The 7,226-nt window shown below is 34.7% G+C and overlaps 1 long non-coding RNA gene across 1 annotated transcript; it reads left to right on the top strand.

The window, feature by feature from the left end:
* Window positions 1–1,206: 1,206 nt before the first annotated feature.
* Window positions 1,207–5,762, top strand: LOC128888690 (uncharacterized). The gene is made up of 3 exons (XR_008460322.1): window positions 1,207–1,314; window positions 1,379–1,571; window positions 5,475–5,762. It is a non-coding gene; the product is annotated as an uncharacterized LOC128888690 (long non-coding RNA).
* Window positions 5,763–7,226: the final 1,464 nt, after the last annotated feature.

Raw genomic sequence — 7,226 nt, 5'->3', positions numbered from 1 at the left:
ATTAATTTGTTTTTGGAGTTTGTCGCAAGAGAGTAGCAATTGGATTTTTGTTTTTTACCATTAAGAAAATTATGGTGAGCCGAAGAAATTTTTTTGTTATTTTTCACCGAATTTCACGAGGAAAATCGGCAATAAAAAAAAACTAATCAAGTAATCGCAAAAATCCATTGCTACTCTTCGGATAACGTATCTAAAAGTAGCGTGTACAAATTTCAGAGCGATCGGACCACACGTTTACGAGATTTACGTTGTAACATTTCGAAAAATGTGGTTTCGAGATAATCCCAAAAGAAAGTAAACGTGCGGTTCGATTGCTCTGAAATTTTTACACACTACTTTTAGATACGTTATCTGAAGAATAGCAATGGATTTTTGCGATTACTTGATTAATTTTGTAACTAATTTTTTGTTTTAAGAATAGTACTCATCTGGCGAACACTCAGGGTGACCAGACGCCTTAAGATTGTGTGATGATCCCCAAGATGATGTATTAGAGGGACCAGAAAGTAATGTCGTATCTTTTACATTAAATTTAAACAAATAAATTTATATCAAGTTTTTATTTTTAATCAATTATGTAATAGCCCTCGTTATCAACAACCTTTTGTTATCTAGTGTTCAAATTTTCAATATCTGATCGATAAAAATCAACTGGTATACAATGAGCTGATATATGATAAACAAGTATCGACATTACTTTCTGGTCCCCCTAATAGGTTAGATGTACACAGAGATTTTTGGAAGAGATAAAAGGAAAATAATATTTACTACTACTTATAAATTCAAATTGACACACAAAAGTATATGATTAAAATTAAAATGAAAATATCTCTTAAACGATTTATTTTTGGATATGAACAATTCAATATATTTTTGTAGAGAATATCGAGTTAATATCATCGACTAATGCAATAGAAAACAAGTTATAATTTAAAAACAGACAGAATAGTCTATAAATAATTTCTTATTCGACAATTATTCACTAAGAATCATAACATAAATTAGAAAATACAATAATGCTTACTTTAAAATATAAAATTTCATCCAAACAACAGTTGAAGTCGCTGTACCACGTTTCTTATTCGTCATCTATTGTACAAATAAAATTTTTCCCATCTCTGAGTAGGAGGTCAAAGATCGTTGTTTATTTCTCGAGCAGGCGAGACGTTGTGGTACGAGCGCAGACGATGATACGTCGTCTGTAATATGAGTCAGGCATAAAAATTTAACGCTCGATGGAATCACTGGCAACGAGGAAATGTAATTACATCGTGTGAGAAGGTGCGTTCCGTGCGCGACGATCAACGAATCAACGTGCGTGAGACGGATTTAACCGCGTGAGAACCGTAAGCGCACCGAAATACGTAACTCTTTTTAGGAGGAACGTGAGACAGGAATCACGCATCGTGGGGCAATGCTAAAAGAAAAGACGAAACACGTGTTTCTGGAAGAAATGTTTCTGGAGTTGCCGGAATCCGTCTTAACGACCCGCCGCGCTTCCTACCGTGCATAATTCATCGGTGACTCGAAATCCTCGACGGCTACAGCGGGCACGTACGATCTGCAATCTCGTATGTACAACAATACCGTCCTTGTTATGTGACTTTTTAATAAGTTGCAGCGTGTTCGCGTTCGTGTTCGCGATACTGTTTAAGAGGGGAACCATGTATTAAATGTTTCACGAGACATTCTTTTTACAGAGAAGAATTTAAAAGTCTTTTTAATTCCGAGAACATTTTAGGTGGATTTTGAAGTACACTCGGTCATTTTTACGATTCATTTCGCATAGAAATTTTGTTGTGCTCCTAATCAATGGTTCTAGAATCGAGAATCATCTTTTTAAAGTAACGATTATTTTTCATACTTCTGATAATATCTAAAAAATCATTTACGGTGCTTCACGAGGATATGATCGAATATTTTTCTCAAAGTTTTTGAATAGAAACACATAGACAATTTTTGAATCTCGTAATTTTTTTTAGAAAAAATTGAACACGTATAACTGTTCACTTCTAAAATTAGATTCGACCTCACAGTTCTTCGTACTTATTGCAACAACAAAAATTAGGAACACGAACTGGATAAATTTTGAGTCATCGCATTGTAATGTCGATTGTACGGACGTCGTGGTGTGTCGTAAATGGTATAGTCTGTCCAACGTCGATTCTCGTTCCTTCGGGTAGGGATGAGTCACCCGTTCGTAATTTTATTCCGAGCAATTATTCGTTCTACCCCGGAGCTCGACCGAATGCCGGATAGCAGGTTATATTCTCCAAGTGAAACGGAAGTACGCCCACGTCTAGCAAAAGGCTTCGTTCGTTAAGCTGCTCCTCCTGTGTCGTAATACCATCGGCACCAGACTCAACGTTGGGGAGCATTCGTAATTAGTGACTAATTAGTGACACGAGTGTGACGATTACACGATAAACGAACCATGCGATGCAACGGTTTACTCGAAGCCGGATATGCTACATCGATTCGACTAATAATTTCAAGAACAGATGTAACTTCCAGCTACTGCTTCTGGAACGTGTCGAATTTCACTGTTCCATTCGAAAAGATTTGGTTTTTTAATTTAATATGAATGGCATGAAATATAGAATTTTTTAACTTCCCGATTTATAGCGAAGTTATTGTATTTATTAATTTTATTATTGCAATGACCACCAGCTGTTACCACCTCAGTTTACATTAATACTACCATGCGTAGTGAAAAATGATGTATACAGGGTGTCTTTGTATAAGTTCGGACATACGCAGGGGGTCAATTCTACAAGAAATTTCCAACAAAAAATTACTCTTAGACATTTTCTTTGTGTCGCCTTATTCTCGAGTATTTTCACTTTTAATATTTTTTCTGCGTTTTCGACTTGACATTCTTTAAACGGCCATAACTCTACCAAATTATAGTGCAAACTTAAAACTAAGTATACCATTCGAAAGAGCGTTAAATTTTCCATTTCTCTAATGCAAAATCAAAATTTATTACGTAGATTTAACAAGGGAAAAATTAGGTCAAACTTTACATTGTGAAAATTTCAAAAAATTTGACTTTTTTTCTATCCGTTTTTCGGTTTCAAAGACATAGTTGTTTGGCGAGCACTCTTCGGGAAAAACTTCCTCGATGTGTCAGCTTTTGAATGGTACTGTCAAAAAAAAAAACTGTACGGTGGTGTTTTCAGGAGAAAATGATGTCTAAATGCAGAAAGCGTTCAAAATGCCCGCCTTCTAAATCAAAACTTATCGGTTCTCCTGCGCCGAAAACATCGATTTTTTGCTTTGTGAAATCGATCGTGTTCCAATCTCCATATCATTTATCGGTACACCGAGGTTGATTTTGATTAAATAGTCTCTAAAAACGAAAATTTTATGGATACATGTTCAAAAACAATTATTATTCCTAATTGGGGAGGCTCGGGAGTGTCACTAAAAAGTACATCAAACTCGATGTCAAGTTAATTTTTAAAGTGACAAGTCGATTTTTGCTGAAAAATATTGATTTTCACGTAAAAACCTATGCTTTTCTGCATTTAAACGTAATTTTCTTCCTACAATGTCACCGTACAATTTTTTTTGACAATACCATTCGAAGTTTTTCTCGAAGAGCGCCCGCCAAATAACTATGTCTTTGAAACCGAAAAACGAATACAGAAAAAGTCAAATTTTTTGAAATTTTCACAATGTAAAGTTTGGCCTAATTTTTCCCTTGTTAAATCTACGTAATAAATTTTGATTTTGCATTAGAGAAATGGGAAATTTAACGCTCTTTCGGATGGTATACTTAGTTTTAAGTTTGCACTGTAATTTGGTAGAGTTATGGCCGTTTAAAGAGTGTCAAGTCAAAAACGCAGAAAACATATTAAAAGTGAAAATACTCGAGAATAAGGCGACACAAAGAAAATGTCTAAGAGAAATTTTTTGTTGGAAATTTCTTGTAGAATTGACGCTTAGCGTATGTCCGAACTTGTACGTAGACATCCTGTATAGATTTGGAATGGTTTCGATTGGGCCACATTTTAATATTACTAGTGATTCGTTTTACCTGCTTGAAACAACTTTTTTATTCATCAAATTATGTTTTTTCTTTCTAAGAATCGGTGGTCCACATTTTGAGAAACACTGTTCTATTACAACTCGCATGGAAGCCCAATAAAAAAAATCCATATGTAGACCTCAGGTCCACGTGCTTTGTATTTAATTTGATTACTAACTATTTCATGGTATAGATGACCAAGAAATAGTTTCACTTTTGAAAGATGGACTAAAACTCGCGAAACAAAGGGTTAAACTTAGAATACATCAATATTTAAATTTTACTCTGAATCTGTTGTTCCTTGCTCAGGGTTTATCACCGTTGCAGAGATAAACTTCTCAATGGCTCGAAAACGCGCGTTATAATTAGCTTAGTTATCTAAAGTTTTGTTTCATAGCGTGCTGATGAAACTCCAGTCTATTCTTAATCGAAGACGCATTCAAAGAGGATCACGATTCGAAACTCATATCCTTTCAGCTCATATAATTGATTTTTTTTCATTCTTTTGCTCAAAGGTCCAAAATATTTGGAAACATTTATAGTATACAGTGGGTGTAGAATGTATTCGTACACCGATCAATTTCCCAAAAAAATTTTCTGTGAAATTGTAGTTTCTTAACTTCTTTTATTATAATCGATGATATTTTACATATTCTTGGAAGTCTCTAAGATAGATATAGTCCAAACAACATTTACTAGTTAATGTAATTTGTGAGATTAACAAAAAAATGCGAAAAGTGGGTAAAAGTATAGAAGCAATAAGTATTTGTACGATTCTTATAACGAACCATTTACAGCAGAGTTTGTAACGTAAACACATCAGTTTATTGCTCCGTACGAATTAGAAAACATCAAATTACCAGTAAAGTACTTCTAAACAGTTGTGCAAATACTTATTGCTCCAACATTTCTATCGATTAATTGCTTTTTCTTGTTAATTTCGCAACTCACATAAATAGCTATTCTTTTTGTAATCTATCTATTCTAGAGATTTCCGTGAATATGTAGAATGTCATTGTTTATAACAAATAAGTTAATACATTACAATTTTACACAGTCCTTTTGGAAATTGATCGGTGTACGAATACTTGATACACCCACTGTATGTTCCGCGGTATAGCGTCAAAGACATCCTTTAGCAGTTGGTCGAGATCTTCAGGTATATGGAAATGTAAAATTAGTTTCCTGTTAGCGACAGGAAGTGCCAAAAATGTTTCCTTCCCTCGGGCTGACTGTCCTAAAACTGGTATAGGGAAACAATACGCAGTAAGCGCCGTTGTAGCGGAAGTAACGACCTAGGGGTCCTAAGAGGGAAGCCGGATGAACCTAAACTCCGATTCGTAGAAGCGGACCCCTGGATCCGGCGGTTCTTCGACGGACCCTTCCTATCCTTCAGACGTTTCTCTGAAGCCGGTACATGAGACCTTTTGTTTGCTTCTAGCTTTGGTCCGTGTTCTGCTGAATAGAAAATCAATCCTTGTCCGTTACAACATCTTTACAACATCGGGGCCCGTTGAGAACACTGGTCGAACAATTATCTTCGAGAAAACGTCCTACGATCATTCGTCATTTCGTACCTTCGACCTTTTTCGAAAATTTTGTCTTCGGTAATTTGTAAGAAGAAGGTTTCTCGAGAGAAACTTTCAGATCTTAATAAAACTCAAATTGTTTCGAATATTTCCGTTTCTTTCTGTTTGAAATGATAGTACACATAATTACTGTTAAATGTAGAAGACGATGTTTAATTCTCTTGTCATTAGTGTATTTGTATCCAGCGAAGATATATTTGTACTTGTTAGTGTATTTCAATGTTTGCACCTGATCTTGTCGTTATAATATTTAACTGTATGCAACTTCTTTAGTTTAACTAAAATTAGTTAATAGTTATATTTTATTCTTGAAGACCCTTTTGGAAAGTACCTATATTTGCATTTAGTTACAAAAATAATAATAAGCAAAGTCTGATGGCTGCTAAATTTAAACCGTATATGTGTCAGATATTTCAGTTAGTAGCTGATATCTGCCAAATGTTAAATGCTATCATTTAACATCTTCGACCTTTGAGTGATTTAAATTTGCATAGAAAGTAGTAGTGATGACCTGATTATTTATAAATCGAACATCCGGGAAGGCCACACGATAACGGAAATGAAATACCTTTAAGCGATCGGAAAGCTTATATAATTTTCACTGTTTGGGTTATTTTTGTTGTACTTCCAAATGCTACTTCAGTCGCTTACAAGTCATCAACAAACGAAACGAATAAATTCTATTTTAAGTGTTACAAATCTAACTTAGACGAAGCATTAAAGATGGAGAAATTAATGAAGAAATATGAAAGGATATTTAGCTTGCACAAAATAACGTTTGCATCTAGAACTTAGTAGTTACAATAACTTTCTTATAATAGAAATTTTGGAATTTACTCAGAAATACAATTAGATATAATGCGAAAGTAACTACAAAAATTGTTGATTAATATTCATAATTAAACTCCCCAACGACAAAGCACCCCAGTATGATCGTTCAATTTCATCGAATAACATCAATTTTTTTATTTCAGAGAACACGAAGAAGTTGAATAAACTTTTTCTTCCTTATCATTATTCTATATCCATCAGCAATTTGTATAATTCGTATAAGTTTATTAATTCGTAAAAGTTTTCGCTTTTTAATAAAAGTTTATTAATTCGCTGGTTCCTTAATTCGTATAAATTTACTTTACTACTCTTCATTGACGATTACTTTATAGTAATCCTCTGTTAACCTTTAATTTGGTCTTCAATCGATACATGTTCTCTTAATTTCTTTTTTTCTGATTCCGCGAACCAGCACTCAGCATGCTTTTCCTAGTAGTTGAGGCGGTATGTCATAACGCAAAGGCTTACATTATCGAAGCAACGTACGGTACCGCACTCTCATTCTCAAAGTGAAACGCAAGCAATCTCCTTTCCGCGCGTTTCGCAATTATGCATTCCGAGGTGCTCGCGCTCCGATTAATCATCGATTGTTCTTCGCTTACGCATGGATTTATAACTGAGCCTGTAGCGTACGTCGAAGGACGGCGATTTTCCATCGCTTTACAGCCGGAAACCGGACGTGACGTTTAATCATTCACTGATGACGAGGAAATACATTTATATTCTCCGGCAAGCATCGATTTTATATAGAAATCCGATACATTTTTTTTGCT

The sequence above is a fragment of the Hylaeus anthracinus genome, unplaced genomic scaffold, assembly GCF_026225885.1.
Source record: "Hylaeus anthracinus isolate JK02 unplaced genomic scaffold, UHH_iyHylAnth1.0_haploid 11994, whole genome shotgun sequence".
Taxonomy (NCBI): domain Eukaryota; kingdom Metazoa; phylum Arthropoda; class Insecta; order Hymenoptera; family Colletidae; genus Hylaeus; species Hylaeus anthracinus.
This window is presented reverse-complemented; position numbering and strand designations above follow the sequence as displayed.